Here is a 17,436-nt window from a genome sequence, read left to right on the forward strand (position 1 = left end):
TGACATGTGACTCAATGGTAAAGAACCCTGCCAAAGCAGGAGACTCAGGTTGGATCTCTAGGTCGGAAAGATCCTCTGGAGAGAAGGAAATGCAACCCACTCCAGTATTCTTGCCTGGAGAATCCCATGGACAGTTCTCCCTGGAGAATCTTATAGCCTGGCTGGCTATAGTTCATGCAACTGCAATAGTCAGACACAACTGAGCGACTAAACAACAAATGACAAAGTCAGCCAGGAGGAGACCACAGTTTGCAGGGGGTGCCCTTGGTAATCCTTCTACAAGCTGTACATTATTCATTAACCTTGTCCCCTGCTTTCTGGCCTTTCCTCTCTGTTTTGTTCCTCTGAGAGCTGTGACTAAGTTAAAAATGGCCTCAGGTTGGAGAATGGGCTCCTGGACTCTGTTCTTGACCCCATCTTTCACTTCTCAGGAAAATGGCAAGCATATCAGCTGCCTTCTTTGTGTGCCACCACCCCCCCCACCCCCACCACTCCAAATCCTCCCCTCCCCAGCCCCTACCCGCTCCCCAGCACAAGCTTGGGTCTGACATTATTGCTCCCTTAAACATGGGGCAGTTGAGTTTCCCAAGGAGGCAGAGGTTCACCCAGCTCGCACACAAACAGTGACAGTCCATCAGCAAGCAGCATTGGTAACAGGAAGGAGCAGTGGTCTTCATCCTGTGCCCAAGGTGTGGCTCCTTACTCCCCAGCCATGTGGTCGCTAATCCTCAACTTTCCTCCCAGCCAAACAGTCATCAAGCTAGTGCTTTCCTTAAAGGGATACTGTAGAGATTAAAGAGACATAATATGTTTATGTATGTAAAGCACTCAGCCTGGGTGCAGGGCATGTAACAAGTTTCATGGAGCAGTTGCTCTTATTAATGGCACCTACGATTGGGAGACAGAAGTAGGTGCAACTGAAGTGACTCTGGGGGCCCTTGCTCCTCACCTGTCTGGTCACTGCTGACAGAAACCCCAGTTCCACAGCCCATGCCTGCCCATGACCTCTGCCCGTTTTAGATTCACCTCCTTGTGCCTCTGGTCACCTCTGTGCCATCAGGTCTTGTTCTGTCAGTCACCCCAAGGCCCAGAGATCAGCCCCCTTCCCCAGTTCCCTACACACAGATCCTACAACGTTCCATTCATTCTCTGGTCTCCCCGCACCCTACCCCTTCCATTCATTGTCTCCATTCTTTCCCAACACAGTGAGCAAAGCATACCTGCCAGGATTCCCTGAGCTTCACCTTCTAACTCCAGTGATGCAGTAGAGTATTACCTTAGTCCGCTTGACAACTAAAACAAGATACCATAGACTGAGTGGCTTATCAGTAGAAGAAATGTATTTCTCAGTTCTGTTGCCTGGAAATCCAAGATTAAGGCACCAGCAGATTCTGTGTCTCATGGGCACCTGCTTTCTGGTTAGACAGAAGTCTTCTCACTGTGTCCTCACATGGTGGAAGGGGCAAGAGATCTCTCTGGGGTCTCTTGTCATGAAGGCCCCACCTTCGTGAACTCATCATCTCCCACCTCCTAGTACATCACCTTATGAGTTAGGATTTCAACATATGGATTTGGAAGGAACACAAATATTCAGACCATAGCAGACATATTTCTAAGTAACTACAGCTTTATTCCTGGAGGAATTCTGTCACTGTCTCCTAAGGGAGTAGAGATCTCATTATTCTTTTTATTGATTGATTGATTGCTTTAGCAGCATCGGGTCTTAGTACAGCCAACAGGATCTTTGTTGCATCATGCAGGATCTTTCCTTGCAGCACACAGACTCTCTAGTTGTGGCCTATGGGCTCAGTAGTTGTGGCACATGAACTTCGTTCCTCCACGGCATGTGGAATCTTAGTTCCCAGACCAGGAATCAAACCCTCATCCACGGCATTGCTAGGCTGATTCTTAACCACTGGACCACCAGGGAAGTCCCTTTTTATTCTCTACATGTGTTAAAGCAAACACAAGATGCTGCCATATCCTGCCAACAGGACCCCAAAGTTGATGTCTGGGGAGTCAAAATGGTGAACAAGGCCACGTGGGACAGCTACCCATGACTGGGGACAGAGCAGTTGGAGAACAGAGATTATGAAATAGGTGCCCACTCCTTGTGAAGATAAACTGAGCCTAGTTGGAGTGTTTACTGCTTGTGAAGGATGGCAGACTGCAGACTGGACATTCTGGTGATGAGACTTATTAACCCCCACATGTACTTCCTGATAAAACAAGTCAACAAGAGAGAGAGAGGTTCTGTTAGATATGGATGAGTCAGCCTTGGAAAATCGAACCAAACCTAAGACAGGGTTGATGCATCCCAGGGCAGGTGAGTCATATGAAAATGTAGAAACAGCTGCCAGGAGCTCATGACCCTGGAGGTCTCAGAGAGGACTCCAGGCTGTGGTATGGAATTTTGAGAAGCAGGAGAGGCTCAGGGAGGGACTAAGCCTATCCCACTTACTGCATCACAGGGATCCAAACTCCTAGTCCCCCAAAGTGCTATTTGCTCTCACACGTTTTCCCAGAAGAGAATTCTCTGATAGCTCAGTTGGTAAAGAATCTGCCTGCAATGAAGGAGACCCTGGTTCAATTCTTAGGTTGGGAAGATCCGCTGGAGAAGGGATAGGCTACCCACTCCAGTATTCAGTTGCAAAGAGTCAGACACAATTGAGCGACTTTCACATCACTTCACTTTTTTTTGCCAGAAGCGCTGTTTCATCTACCCAAATGCTCCTCAACCCTGCGTCTCACTCTTTTTATTCACCCCTTAAAATTCTTCTCATCTTTCCCCCACACCATTCCTGAGGGGGCCTTCCTGAGTTCCTCTTGCCCATCATCAGAGTGAACTGCCCTGTTCTCACTGGTCTCCTAGCTCACAGCCTTGGGTGACAGTGGGCATTCCCCTCCTTCCGACTTCCAGCGAACTCTGTAAAGCAATCTAACCTGTTTTCCAATCCACTCTCAGCCCTATCTAGTGGCTTCAAGTGTCTGGAATTCAGTAAAATCTCCACAAATCTTTTAGAAATCCATTCAATGAAATTCTGAAATTTCAGTTTCAACTGAAAGTCTGGTCACTCAAGACCACGTTTGGTGTCATGGGCAGTTGGCCCTCGTGGAGTTTCCACTTCCCACTTGCAGATGGGGAAGAAAGAGCTCAATAAGGATGTTCTGTGGATCTACTCTTCTTGTAGAACTGCTTGCCCATGCTGCTGTGAGTAATGAGAAAAGTGATGGAGAATTTCTTCTGAGCACAAAAGAGCAGAGCATCCCCTAAGGACCAGAGATTACCTTGCTGATGAGAGCATTATTTGGGGGAAGGAGCAGGTGGCCTGCTGAAGTTATCTAATCTAAACTTGTGAAGAAAACTCTTCTTTTCCTTGAGCACTTGTGGGAAATGCCTCATCCATAGAACTCATTGTTGTTGAAAAACTCTTATTGCTAGAAGGTTCTTCCTTTCACTGAGCTGAAGTAGCTCTGAAACACACCCCACCAGTGCTAGATCTGCCCTCTGCAACAGCTGTGATCATGACCTTTTCAATATGGCTGCCCTGAAAGATAAGGACCACCCACCCTACGATTCTTGTTGAAGGCTTCACATAAAGAACTGTTTCACCTCTTCCTTGCATGACATAGTTTTCAGATGCCCTGCCTTTCTGGCTCTCCACTTCTGCATGAGTGATTTTGTTGCCATCTTAAAAATGCCAAAGCCAGCCATTGACATTAACACGCCATGAGAAACAAGACCTATTAGCTGGTTCCATCCTCTTCATCACTTATGGGCTCCCATCTTTCCCCTGCCCAAGCGGGACTTCTGTTTTGAAACATCCTCATTAAACTTAAAAAGTAAAACCCATCGACAGTCCCTTTGAATTCCTCAGCCTGGCTCTCATGTTCCCAGAAACTCCCATCAGTTTCTCTCTGGTCCATTCTCTCAGTCTTGCTTCTCATCATTCTTCTATTCCTCAGCTCAGCTGCATAACCAATACCACTGACTGGGCAGCTTAATGGAGAAGGCAATGGCACCCCACTCCAGTACTCTTGCCTGGAAAATCCCATGGACAGAGGAGCCTGGTAGGCTGCAGTCCATGGGGTCGCTAAGAGTCGGACATGATTGAGCGACTTCACTTTCACTTTTCTCTTTCATGCATTGGAGAAGGAAATGGCACCCCACTCCAGTGTTCTTGCCTGGAGAATCCCTGGGACGGGGGAGCCTAGTGGGCTGCCGTCTATGGGGTCGCCCAGAGTTGGACACGGTTGAAGTGACTTAGCAGCAGCAGGGCAGCTTAAACAAACATTTATTCTCTCACAGTTCTTGAAACTGAAAGCCCAAGATCAAATATTCACAAGATTAGCTTCTTCTGAGGCCTCCCTCCTTGACTCCTCCCTCAGTTCATATCCTTGTCTGTATTTCCTCTTCGTATAGGGACGCCAGTCATGCTGAGGAGGGTCCACCCCCAATGACCTTGTTTTACCTTAATTACCTCATTAAAAGTCGTAGGTCCAAATACAGCCACATTCTGAAGTCCTGGGGGTTAGGCCAATAACATGTGAATTTGAATGTGGGGGAAGACAATTCAGCCCATTACATTCTACCTTACCTTTGCTGGTTTGACCCAGTCTTCTCAGAACACATCCTTTACTTTCATCTCTCCTGCCTTTGTTCCTACTGCCTCTTGCCCTGCCTACCCTGCTTCTCCTTCAAGGCCACTCTTCAAAGATGCTGTCATGCCAAGTGGTTGTCCAGTCTGTGTAGACACCCCAGAGATGAAGAATTCCTGTTCTCCTAAACTAGTCCATTCTCCTGGCTTCCACAGCTTTCTATACGAGCAACCTGTACCTAGAAGCTCCAAGCTTCACAAACAGAAAGAGCTTCCCCTTCCAATTTAGATAAAATGATCCCAAATAAGTAAAATGATCTCTGGACACAATGAGAACTGAATAGCATGTGGGGGAAAAAATCTGAAATAGAAGTTGAAAACTAGTGAGACTAGATGCCTGAAAACTGTCTACCCTGAGATATTGTTCTTGAAATACAGACTTCAACAGAACTCGGTCCTCTTCTCATATGGTGAATAGTCAGGTTTCTTCATTGGTTCCTCACAATTCAGAGTCTTGCAGTCTTTTCCATGTTCCCTCCACAAGACGAGGCTCTCCCAGACTTCACCTGCCAAGATGCCCGAGTTAAAATGAAATCCACAGAGCCTATTTCTCTTTCCACTCCACTCTGCAACTCTTTCCCAGCATGCACACTCTCCAACACACACCTCCCAGAGCTTCAGCCTGGCATATCATCTTAATGCTGTTGCTTAGCAACGAGCAGGGGAAGTGTGATCACACCTCCGCGCACTGTCCATGGAGCACTGCAGACAATACAAACAGTTCCCTGGCTTCTCCGTGCAACAAGAGGAAGGTAACTGTCAGAGGTGGCCAGCATCATGCTCCAGAGATATTGGCTCATCCCCCGGGAGCCCTAAATTGGTTGCCGTTTCGCTCTTACTTGGCATTGGGTAATGTCTTTGTGGGGGCGGCTGGGTAGGTGGTTCTTGAAGGGCCGGATCTCTCTGCTTGCACTTGTTCTCAAGATGCCTGTGATGCAGACAGGGCAGCTTGCAGATCCTCTCTGCTCCCACGCAGCCCTGCCCTGCACCAGGCCTGCGTCCGCCCCGCCCCCAGCCACCGCAGTTCCCCTCACTCTCTTCCATTTGGAGATGGTTCTTCAACGTGCTGGCACTGCCCTTTCCCCACCCCACCCCCTTGCAGCCCTCTGTTCTTCCAGTCCCTGGTCCCTCTGCCTTTCAGATGCAGCTCCTGTGACCAGACAGCCCCCAGTTCCTCAGATCAGCAATTCCCCTCACCTTACCGCCCCGCCCCCTCCCCGCCATTTCCTGTATTCCTGTATGTTCCTTACATTCCAACCTCAGGCCACTGGGCCAGACACCACTCGGTGGACTGAAGTCCTCCTCCTACCCGCTGTTGGTGTCCTGATCAGAACCGGATGTTTGCGGGTTGGAGTTCACAGATGTGGTGTATGTAGCATGAAACAGTAGAGAAGGTGAGAGTCTGAAGTCTCAAGACCTATATTCCAACTCCTGATCCTCTTTTTTCCCCCTTGATTCTGTGATTTAGATCAAGTTTCTGTAACCTCTCCAAATTTTTGTTTTCTAAGGGGATTGGAATATTTGCCTCACCAGGCAATGATGACAGTCATACAAGGTAACATAGAAAGAGCCCAGCAAAATACATTGCAGAGAGCTGGAGAACTCCGTTTTTGTCCTTCTCCTTCCATCTCGATCTCTTTACCCCTTTCTTTGGCAGCTTCTCTCTCTCAAGGGAAAACCAGTTTTCTGGTTGGATTCTCAAGTGGCACCACTGTACAGTGACAAAGACACGGGCCCAGAGCGGGTAGACACACTCCAGGTCTCTGGGTCAGTTCCTCTGATCTTGGGTCCTGCCTCAATAGCCCCGAGGTTCCCTCTGTTCACCTGTAAAATGGAACTAAGAACACCTGAGTTGTCGAATGCATATTCAAATGCATGTTATCTCCTTTGAGCTGTGTGCGTGCTAAGTCGCTTCAGTTGTGTCCAACTCTGGGACCCCATGGACCATAGCCCACCAGGCTCCACTGTCTATGGGATTCTTCAGGCAAGAATACTGGAGTGGGTTGCCATGCCCTCCTGCAGGGGAGCTTCCCCACTCAGGGATCAAACCCACATCTCTTATGTCTCCTGCACTGGCAGGTTCTTTACCACTAGCACCATCTGGGAAGCCCATCAATATCCTTTACACATTTTAAAGTCTTTCACAAATTTTAGAGATCAGGATTATTTTGGACAAACCTGGTCCCATTTCCCTCCTTGTCAAATGAAAGAGTTAGATTAAAAAATGCCTAAAGCCCCCTTAAATGCAAAAACTGTAGCAAACTGAGAAATGACAGTGACCTTCAAAAGCCTCTGTGGAGAGAACTGAATCCTTCTTTACAGAGTGTATTTGTCCTGTGGCCAGAAGAATAGATTCCTCATCTCTGGACCCCATGACCAAGGTGGCTGTTTATTATCCAGTTGGAGGCTTCTTCTAGTTCTAGTTTGGAAGTATATAGAGAGCTCTGTCTTTTCAATAATGAAAACAAATGAGTCAGAACGTGCCCGAGGTGTGACAGAGGTGCTGGGGAAGAGGTGTTTGGATGGGTATCATGGAGACTTCATGGTGCTTCTTTGTTTAATAATGACCTGAAAAGGCTGCATTTGCAAATACAGGAGTAAGCCAGAGATACAGAAGTTTGTGACGTCAGCAGTTTACAGGAAGTTAACAAAAGTGTAGCCAAACCATAGAATTTGGATATTACTGAAATCTTGAAGGGACTTCCCTGGCAGTACAGTGGTTAAGACTTCAGGCTTCCACTGCAGGGATTGTGGGTTCTATCCCTGGTCTATGCAGGTAACTAAGATCCTGCATGACTCACGGTGTGGCCAAAAACAAAAATCTTGGAGCTTGGGAGTCTGGCCAAGGATGAACAAACATTCCAGAGCCTTTGCAGTTTCTTCAGTAAGACTTCCCCAGGCAAACACAGCATCTTCATACAAGGAAGATCCCAAGAGGAAAGATGGATACTTCAAGTGACTCTCAAAGCTCTGGCTTTGCCCAGAAGATCTATTTCCAAGCCCTTAGGAGAGAGGGGTCAACTTCACTTGGGGCCTTTACCCATTCTCCAAGCCCATGGCTTCAGGAGAAAGATGAATAAACACATTACAAAGTTGGGAATTCTTCCTGGAGAAGGAAATGGCAACCCACTCCTGTATTCTTGCCTGGGAAATACCATGGACAGAGGAGCCTGGCAGGCTACAGTCCATGGGGTCGCAAAAGAGTCAGACACGACTTAGCTGCTTTGCTAAACAACATCAGCCCGTGGGGTATCATTTTTTAGCAATCATTTGTGAAACACTTAAAATTTTATAATAAAAATTTGATATTTTTTAAGAGTCAACAAAAAAAGTTGGAAATTCTTGCTTTGTAATCAAGCTGCAAGGGATCCTGTATTGTACAAGTATCAGTGGTTAACCACATATTACCACTAACTTTTCAAAAATATAGGTGTTTGGTGGGGGAGCACCAGGAAGACAGATCTGATCTCTATTATGACTGGACCCATGTAATAATTGGGCTTCCCAGGTGGCACTAGTGGTAAAGAACCCGCCTGCCAATGCAGGAGATGTAGGAGACATAAGACATGTGAGTTCAGTCCCTGGGTCTGGAAGGAGGAAGGCATGGTAACCCACTCCAGTATTCTTGACTGGAGAATCCCATGGACAGAGGAGCCTGGTGGGCCTGGTGGGCTTGCAGAATCGGACACAACTGAAGCGACTTTGCACATACACGTGGAATAATTAGTCATTGAATTAGAGAAAGTTAAGCTGGAAGGGACCTTGGCCATCACCCATGACAGTCCTTTGGTCAACAAACAAGGCAAGAGTCTGCAACATGTAAACAGTACTTCATTTGGAATTGTGGAAATGTGGGTGACCACCACTTTCTAAATTTTTGCTTTTCAAATAAAAATACAAAAATGAGAAACCAGGAAAAAAAAAAAATGAGAAACCAGGAAAGTGATTTGCCTGAGGCCCCGTAGCAGTGTCAGGACAGAACCTGCCAAGCCCCACTGTCAATTTTTGTTCCTCTGCTTGTCCCCAGAGGATTCCACCCAGGGCTAGACCTGGGTTTGCAAAAATATCCTTTACAATAAGAACAGAATCATGCCTCCAATGAGACTCCACAGTTTAAAACCTAAAATGATCAGCATTTTCCAGTCATCCAGGGACAGGGGAGCCTGGTGGGCTGCTGTCTATGGGGTCGCACAGAGTTGGACATGACTGAAGTGACTTAGCAGCAACAGTAGCAGTAGGTTCATTTTATAAACATCTTCTGTTGAATACCAAGGAGTCTCACTCTGTGTTGGTCTTGTTGCCATTGTTTAGTCGCTCAATTGTCTCCGATTCTTTGTGACCTTATGGACCACAACCCACCAATCTCCTCTGTCCATGGGATTCTCCAGGCAAGAATACTGGAGTGGGTTGCTATTTCCTTCTCCAGGGGATCTTCCTGACCCAGGCATTGAAATCGGGTCTCCAGCATTAAAGGCAGATTCTTTACCGCTGAGCCACCAGGAAGCCACCTCACTCTGGCGAATGTTAAAAGTAAAATGTCAGTTGTACGCCAGTCTCTCCAAACACACCTGGTTTATGGGGTTAAACCTGCCCACTGAAGGAGGCTGTGCAAAATGGAACCTGTGTTTGATTTTCTTAACCCACAGCCCACGTAGCCCGTCCACTTGAGGAAAGAGAAACGCTGCTAATGGGTGTTAAAAGCAGTGTGAATGCTGGCCCCCGCACAGGCTCCCTGTGACAGCTTTTGTTCCCATGGTCTCTTCAATAAGTATGACTCAGTCCGCTGTTCAGGCCCCGCTTCCCCAAGCTGGGAGCTGACTTCGGCACTTGCTCTGCAGGGCCTGTCATGCATGACTCAGGGGGCATGTTGCGGCGGGGTGGTGGGACCCTGATTGAGTTACCTCCCCTCTCACTTGCTGATCCCCTTTCTGTTCTTCTGAGCTCCAAGACCCCCACCCTTCCCACCTTTCAAAATGCTCACCCATTAATACAAATGGTGTCCCCCTACCACCCCATTTTTTAAAATATACTCTACACATATCCTGACAGTGCCGAAGCTTTTTTTCTCACTCACCTACTCATCCTCAGAATTGGTAGTCTCCAGCATAGGCAAAGTAAGCATGATACCCTGAAGGCTAAGTCAAGGTCAACATGGGTTCCTGTGAGCAAGGAAAACAAAAGACAGGAAAAGCCTTGCAACCAGCTTGCCTCATGTCAGTGCTTGTTAGAGCAAGAACACTATCCTCACCATGCAGAGGGGACGTGTCATCAGGGCCAGCCCACACTTGTGGACTTGTTTTGGCTCTAAGAGTCAAGAGAGGAACTTAAATTGGGAGGCATGTGATTTTGAACCCAAGGGGATGGCATGGTGTCCTGGCACTTTCTGTCTCGAGAGCAGAAAAAGCATTGAAGGAGAAACATGTCTCCTTCCCCTGAGACAGAGGAGGCCACGCCCCCTCAAGGAGACACAAGGCAGAGAACTACATGCTCACAGGACTGCCTATCTAGTCTCAGGCTTGAAGGGGATTCATTCCAGAATCCTACGCCAAAAGAGATCCAAAAAAGTCTAGAGCACAAAGTTGCCATGAGCTCTTCATGGATGGGGTTGTTCCTGTTGGAGGTTTGTTCTATCAGATGTTCAAGATGAAGGCAGTGGTTCGGATAAAGAGCTACCAGGCCAAGCCAGTGAGTCACCCTTGATTTGGGGATGGGCTGCCTGTCCCCAAAGTCTATTGTTTACTAGGACAATTCAGAGACAGTGTCCATTGCTTTCTAATCCATTGTCAAGTTTTCTCTCCCTCCTTTCTTTTCATGGGATTTGCTCAGTCATGTCAGACTCTTTGTGACCCCATGGACTGTAGCCTACCAGGTTCCTCCATCCATGGGATTCTCTAGGCAAGAATACTGGAGTGGGTTGCCATTTCCTTCTCCAGGAGATCTTCCCGACCCAGGGATTGAACCCAGGTCTCCTGCATTGTAGGCAGACGCTTTACCGTCTGAGCTACCAGGGAAGTCTAAGGAAGGAAGGGCCCAGCTTGGACTAATTGTACGTGTTGACCTATGAATTGTTCTTGTTGCTGTTTAGTCGCTCAGTCTTGTCTGACTCTTGGAGACTCCATGGACTCTCCTCTGTTCATGGATTTTCCATGCAGGAATACTGGAGTGGGTTGCCATTTCCTTCTCCAGGGAGTCTTCTGGACCCAGGGCTCAAACCAGTGTCTCTTGCATCTCTTACATTGGCAGGCAGATTCTTTACCACTGTGGCCACCTGGGAAGCCCTGTGAGTATGAATAAGCAAAGTCCCTAGTGCATTCATTCACACATTCACAACCTCTCTCTCTCTCTCTCTCTCTCTCTCTCACACACACACACACACACACACACACACACATGCACTCATGCTTTGGTTACCACAACACAATCTCCATGTGTACCCTGTAATGGCAGTTTACATCAAGATCAAAGCTTATGTAAAAGAGGCACTTTGGTCACAGGATTGTTCTAAGGTGATGCTGCTTTGAAGGTATGATCTCCCACTATTCATCTGCTTGAGGATGACTAGCCTTCAAGTGCCTACTCATGAAACATCATCAGTCACATAGACCTTCAAAGTGTGGCCTTGGAATAAGTTTCCCAAATAGGAGCAAGAAAGCATCCACAGAAAAGAAACTGCTGTTGAGGATAGAGCAAGAAAAAGAAGGCATCCCACATCTGTTATCGCCACAGTCAATAGCCTTGTAGATGTAGATGACACAAACCGCAAAGATGCTGGTCCAAAGACAGGATTTGCAGGATCACATATCCAAACTAAGGGAAGATTCAGGAAGCAACTGAACTCAAGGTCAACTCAAACTAGGCATTTAGACATGGCCAGGGACTCCTGGCTCTGCCCATCTGCCTCTCTGGCTCTCATTGCATGTTGGCTTCATTCTTTCAGAACAACTTCTCCAAAAGCCAGGGGCATTGCCACTAACTGTGTCGAGTTTTCATCCACAACCTTCTCACCCACAAGGGAAATCCTCACTCCCTAAGCCAAAGTTTGAAAAATGCCAAAGAAAACTGATTGGTCTGGCTAAGGTCATGTGTCCATTTCTGGGCCATTGACTCATTTGAAAAGACCCTGATGCTGGGAAAGATTGAAGGCAGGGGGAGAAGGGGGTATGACAGAGGATGAAATGGTTGGATGGCATTACTGACTCAATGACCATGAGTTTGGGTAAACTCTGGGAGTTGGTGATAGACAGGGAGGCCTGGCATGCTGCAGTCCATGGGGTCGCAAAGAGTCGGACACAACTGAGCGACTGAACTGAACTGAACTGAACCTCCTGGCCAACAGGGCGGGTGCCATTTTGCCCTAGCGAGGGTGTCCTGCATCCTATATGTGGTCCAGACAGGAGAAGGAGATGGTCTCCCATGATGGCCAGCCTCCACTAGAACCAGCTGGTTGCCGTGGAAGGAGGACTAGCTCCCCACAAAGAAAACTAGGGAAATTCTGAAGAAGGGGAAGGAGGTATTGAAGGCAGACAAAACAATGGAGGTCCCCCTGCAGTAGTCTTGCCAACTTTGATCATACAACAAAGTTACATCTGCTGGCAGGTGTGTGTGTCTGTTGGGAAGATAATTCAATTTGAGGAATGGAGGGAAATGGTGACATCTAAAGTGCTTGGGAATTGACGATGTAGAATTATGTTACAGCCAAGGATTAAATACAGCTTTGCAGAAAGGACGGGTTGTAAGGTCATAAATTATATGTCCATAAATCATTTACATACTGTTGAACTGCTTGACAACAGTTATTATATGAAGGAGGAGATGACTGAGTTTGACTTCCTGGTCATGCAGCCAAGCTTGTAGGATTTCCCAGACCAAGTCACCTGCTTACTGGTCTTTCTTTCCTGGACTTGAAGACAATGTCACTAATAGTGGTGACACTAAAAGTGATTTTTAGTGGAATCACTAAAAGTGATTTTCTTTCATATTTATTTATTTGGCCACACCATGCAGTACTTGGAAATTCTCCATCCAGGGATCGAACCCATGCCCCCTGCAGTGAAAGCCCAGAGTCTTAACCACTGGATCATCAAGGAAGTCCCATCCTCGATTTTCAAGAATGACATTTTTATTGTACTGCCTATGTCTGAAATTTTAAAACCAAGGTGCCCTTTTGTCACAAGTGAATGTTGTTTTTAGAGTAAATGACTATTTTCAATTCTGCCTCTTCAGTCTCTAGACTACACTTTGCTCTTGTTCAAAAGGAGTCTTAATGCTTTAATACTGTGTATCTGGTGTATAATCAGAACCTCCCAAAGATGCCCAGGTCCTAATCTGAAAACCTGTGAATGTGTTGATTTACAGAACAAAGGAGACTCTGCAAATGTGATTAGGTTAAGGACCTTGTGATGGGCAAATGATCCTAGGTTACCTGGTTGCCTGTCACATGGGGTCTTATAAGAGGGTGACAGGAGGGTCTGGGTCAAAGAAGGTGATGTGATGTCAGAAGTATGGCTCACATGGAGAGTGATAAAGATGTTATTCTGCTGGCTTTAAAGATGGAGGTAGGGACCAGCAAGCTAACAAACAGTTTCTAGAAGCTGGAAAAGAGAGGGAAAGAGTTTCTGAAGGAATGCAGCCCTGTGTATCTGTGTCTGTGCTCATTCATTAAGTTGTGTCTGATTCTTAGCAACCGTTCCTCTGGCCATGGGATTCTCCAGGCAAGAATACTGGAGCGGGTTGCTATTTCCTTCTTCCTTCTTCAGGGGATCTTCCTGAACCAGGGATCATACCCACATCCCTACATTGGCAGGCAGATTCTGTACCCCTGAGCCACCTGGGTGGCCCACACAATCCAAAACTACTCAGTAAAAAGAAAGAAGGGACTGTTGATAAACACAACAACCTGAATGAATCTTGAGGGCATTATACATAGTGAAAAAAAGAGTCAATGCCAAAAGATTCCTATATGATCCCAATATGTAACATTCTTACAAGACAAAACTGTAGAGATAGAGAACAAAGCAATAGTTGCCGAAATGAAGGGTAACACAAGTGAGTTCTTTCATGGTGCTGGAACAGTTCTGCATTTTGATTGGGGAGATAGTTACACAATCATACGCATGGGATAAGAGTGCATAGGACTACACACACAGAGACACACACAAATCCCTGTGGAAAATGGTGAAAATGGAATTAGGTCTATTGTCCACTCACAGCAGTAAACCGATGTCAGTTTCCTGGTTTAGATATTTCAGCATCACAGGAAGATGGATCAAGGGTACTTGGAGTCTGTACTACTTTTGCAACTTCCTTTGAGTCTACAATTATTTCAAAATAAGAAATTTTTTAAAAGCTACCAACTAAAATTCATCTGTCTCATGATATTTCTTTTGTCCCCAAGAACTTCCTCACCACTCAAATAGTTCTGGGTCCATTTCCATTATTGTTTAAACACCTCATGGTTCCCCCATCACTTTTAGACATCTGCTCAGGATGGGGAGATGATGCTAGTAACTGACAGCAGAGAATAGAAAACTCACCTCCTCCCAGATCTCTAGTGCTGTGCAACACTCCATGCCTGCCTTCTCCCTCAACAACCACCGGGAGCATCATTTCCTGGTATATAGTGAGATTGGCTGTGTTTATGAGACACACTGGACATGTGAGAGCCTGGCTTTCTTCTGTTTCCTCTGCCAACTCTGGATGAGGGAGGGGAAATGTCCAGTAAACAGAATGGAGAAAGGAGAAGCCTTTGTTGTGGGGGGAGATCTGGGGGAAGGGAAGAGACAGATGGTTAAGATTAAGATGGGTAAAATAGGTGCTTTAACTTAATAGAAAAAAGCACAGACTTGGAGTATTATCTGAATTCATCCATTTATTCAGCAAACATCTTTATCTGTTCAAACTGCTGTAACAAAAGAACCATAGACTAGGTGGCTTAAACATCAAACATCTATTTCTCACAGTTCTGGAGGCTGGGAAGTCTGAGAATAGGGTGTCTGCAGTCTGGTTAGAACCTGCTTGCTGTTCACAGTTGTCTTCTCCCTGTGTCCTCACGTGGTGGTGGAATAGTAGTAATTCCTCTAATATCTCTATTATAAGGATGCTAAACCCATTACTGGGGCTCTACCCTCATGACCTAATCACCTCCTAGAGGACTTGGCTTCTAATTCCATCACTTTGGGCATCTGCACAGTTCTGTAGAGCTCAGACCAAATGAAGTATGGAAGGTGAAAATTCTTTATGTATTCCTGTTCATTTTTGCTTTATATTTTTATTTCATTGTGTTTTGATATGTTCATTATTATATCTTCTTGGTAAATTGTTTTCTTTTAAAAATCATTCTTTATCATAATCATATTTTTATTTTTTTCTTCAAATCCAGCTAGTTTGTTATTTTATATACTTGTATCAACTGTCTTTCATTTAGTAATGGTCTGATTTGCGGTTTTCCCCTTATCTTCAACTTTTCTAATATTTTAGTTTTATTTCTTGTAAAATACATAGAACTGGTTTTTTAAAAATTGAATCCAAAGGTTTTTCTCTTTTAACAGGCAATTTAAGATTTTTTTTTAATTTATTAAGACTTCTAATATATTCAGTATGTTTCTACTATATTATTGTATATTTGGAAATCCATTTTCCCTTTGTTTTTTTCCTGGCTTATTGTCTTTCACTGGATTGACTGTGTTTCTTTAATTTCCTCCTCTTTTACCCTCCTACTTTAGAAGTTATACATTACAGTTCTATTATTTTAGTGACTTACCTCATCTTTAACACGTTACTTGATTTGAAAAGTCTGCTGCTGCTGCTGCTAGTGCTAAGCCGCTTCTGACCCTGTGCGACCCCATAGATGGCAGCCCACCAGGCTCCCCCGTCCCTGGGATTCTCCAGGCAAGAACACTGGAGTGGGTTGCCATGTCCTTCTCCAATGCATGAAAGTGAAAAAGTGAAAGTGAAGTCACTCAGTCGTGTCCAACTCTTAGCGACCCCATGGACTGCAGCCTACCAGGCTCCTCCGTCCATGGGATTTTCTGATTTGAAAGTTTAGCATTAGCCAACATCTTTGTCCTCCTCCCCAAAGCGGAAGATAGGACACCTCAGCTCCAATCTTTGACTGTCCATCTTCCAAGCTATTACAGGCAAGCATTTTAATGTCACCTTGTTTTTAAAATTCTCCCTCCCAAATTTAGCCTAGTATTAAAAGAATTATCATCTTCGATTTCTCATATCTTTCCCCTGCCCACTCTCACATTTACATATTTGAAATAGACTCTTTATGGTCCTGGAATTATTCTGTTAACCCCAGGTCTTGCTTTTCTTTTTATATATATATATTTATTTTAATTGGAGGCTAATTACTTTACAATATTGTATTGGCTTTGCCATACATCAACATGAATCCGCCACAGGTGTACACGCGTTCCCCACCCTGAACCCCCCTCCCACCTCCCTCCCCATACCATCCCTCTGGGTCATCCCAGTGCACCAGCCCCGAGATCCTGTATCATGCATCGAACCTGGACTGGCGATTCGTTTCACATATGATATTACACATGTTTCAATGCCATTCTCCCAAATCATCCCACCCTCACCCTCTCCCACAGAGTCCAAAAGACTATTCTATACATCAGTGTCTCTTTTGCTGTCTTGTACACAGGGTTATTGTTACCATCTTTTAAATTCCATATATATGCGTTAGTATACTGTATTGGTGTTTTTCTTTCTGGCTTACTTCACTCTGTATAATAGGCTCCAGTTTCATCCACCTCATTAGAACTGATTCACATGTATTCTTTTTTATGGCTGAGTAATACTCCATTGTGTATATGTACCACAGCTTTCGTATCCATTCATCTGCTGATGGACATCTAGGTTGCTTCCATGTCCTGGCTATTATGAACAGTGCTGTAATGAACATTGGGGTACATGTGTCTCTTTCAATTCTGGTTTCCTCGGTGTGTATGCCCAGCAGTAGGATTGCTGGGTCATATGGCAGTTCTATTTCCAGTTTTTTAAGGAATCTCCACACTGTTCTCCATAGTGGCTGTACTAGTTTGCATTCCCGCCAACAGTGTAAGAGGGTTCCCTTTTCTCCACACCCTCTCCAGCATTTATTGCTTGTAGACTTGGATAGCAGCCATTCTGACTGGCGTGAAATGGTACCTCATTGTGGTTTTGATTTGCATTTCTCTGATAATGAGTGATGTTGAGCATCTTTTCATGTGTTTGTTAGCCATCTGTATGTCTTCTTTGGAGAAATGTCTGTTTAGTTCCCTGGCCAGGTCTTGCTTTTCAAATCTATGATTTTTGTCTGCTGAGCCTTCTCCACAGGTGGCTTGTTAATCTGCATGGTTTGTAATTTTGAATTGTGTGTTTGTATATGTAAAGAGTGGGGATTCCCACTTCATTTCTGATTGAATTCTTCCCCCTCAGCAAAGAGTTTTGTTTTTTCCTCTGCCAGAATCACTTGTCACCATTTCTGCATTTGTTTTCATTGATTTATTTTTAGTCGTGCCGCCACCATGGCATGTAGGATCTTAGTTCTTTGACTAGGGATCAAACCCGCAGCCCCAGCAGTGAAAGTGAGGGGTCCTAACTGCTCGACCACCAGGGAAGTTCTTGAATTTGTTTGTTTTAATTACTTGTATTAGAATTCTTGGTGTACATTACTAGAATGGCACAGGCTTTGGTTTCTAAGAAAAAAGTCTTTCTTTCTTTTTTTAATCGGGCCCCAGACAGAGGTCAAGCTTTCTCACCTCTCTGGGCTGGTAAACGGTGTTCC

At 45.5% G+C, this 17,436-nt stretch overlaps 1 protein-coding gene across 4 annotated transcripts in view; it reads left to right on the plus strand.

Annotated features, from left to right (window-relative positions):
- The window catches only part of PTK2B (protein tyrosine kinase 2 beta), a 139,158-nt gene that overhangs the window by 20,958 nt on the left and 100,764 nt on the right, over positions 1–17,436 (plus strand). The window contains exon 1 of one of the 4 annotated variants that reach the window (XM_027549975.1): positions 5,326–5,410. The exons of the other annotated variants lie outside the window; for them this stretch is intronic. The gene's annotated coding sequence lies outside the window, so the exon portion shown is untranslated. Of the gene's footprint in view, positions 1–5,325; positions 5,411–17,436 lie in introns of those variants that run through there. 4 annotated transcript variants of the gene reach the window in all.

This window comes from Bos indicus x Bos taurus, chromosome 8 (assembly GCF_003369695.1).
Source record: "Bos indicus x Bos taurus breed Angus x Brahman F1 hybrid chromosome 8, Bos_hybrid_MaternalHap_v2.0, whole genome shotgun sequence".
In the NCBI taxonomy this organism is placed as follows: domain Eukaryota; kingdom Metazoa; phylum Chordata; class Mammalia; order Artiodactyla; family Bovidae; genus Bos; species Bos indicus x Bos taurus.